The 342-nt window shown below is 41.2% G+C and overlaps 1 protein-coding gene across 2 annotated transcripts in view; it reads left to right on the plus strand.

The window, feature by feature from the left end:
• Positions 1–274: 274 nt before the first annotated feature.
• LOC138004565 (uncharacterized) overlaps positions 275–342 on the plus strand; it is an 82,295-nt gene continuing 82,227 nt past the window's right edge. Inside the window, exon 1 of one of the 2 annotated variants that reach the window (XM_068851120.1) lies at positions 275–342. This exon is cut by the window's right edge and continues 283 nt beyond it. The gene's annotated coding sequence lies outside the window, so the exon portion shown is untranslated. The other variant, XM_068851117.1, reaches the window with a different exon arrangement.

Here is a 342-nt window from a genome sequence, read left to right on the forward strand (position 1 = left end):
AAAGTGAGGATACGCATCGATTGTGTCTTCGCATCTCAGTAAGTTTTCACATTGAAATTTGCGTTTTGCACCCAGCCCGGTGGGCGGAGCGAAATTTCAGCCCGCGCTAAAACTCACCACGTAATCAGGCCCTTAATCAGTTTAGTTATCGACATCACGTACTTTTTGTTCTCTTGCTCTTTTTAAATTTCGACGCAAAATTCATCTCAAAACTTTATCTTTTTAAGTGTTGGGCTTCATTTTGCGAAATCTGGAAGAACAACGGGCGAAAGAATAACGTTGCAATTCTCTTTGTTTGACAACGTCGCCTAGGTGATCAAAGGGTGACGCCATATATAAATA

The sequence above is a fragment of the Montipora foliosa genome, chromosome 5 (genome assembly GCF_036669935.1).
Source record: "Montipora foliosa isolate CH-2021 chromosome 5, ASM3666993v2, whole genome shotgun sequence".
Taxonomy (NCBI): Eukaryota; Metazoa; Cnidaria; class Anthozoa; order Scleractinia; family Acroporidae; genus Montipora; species Montipora foliosa.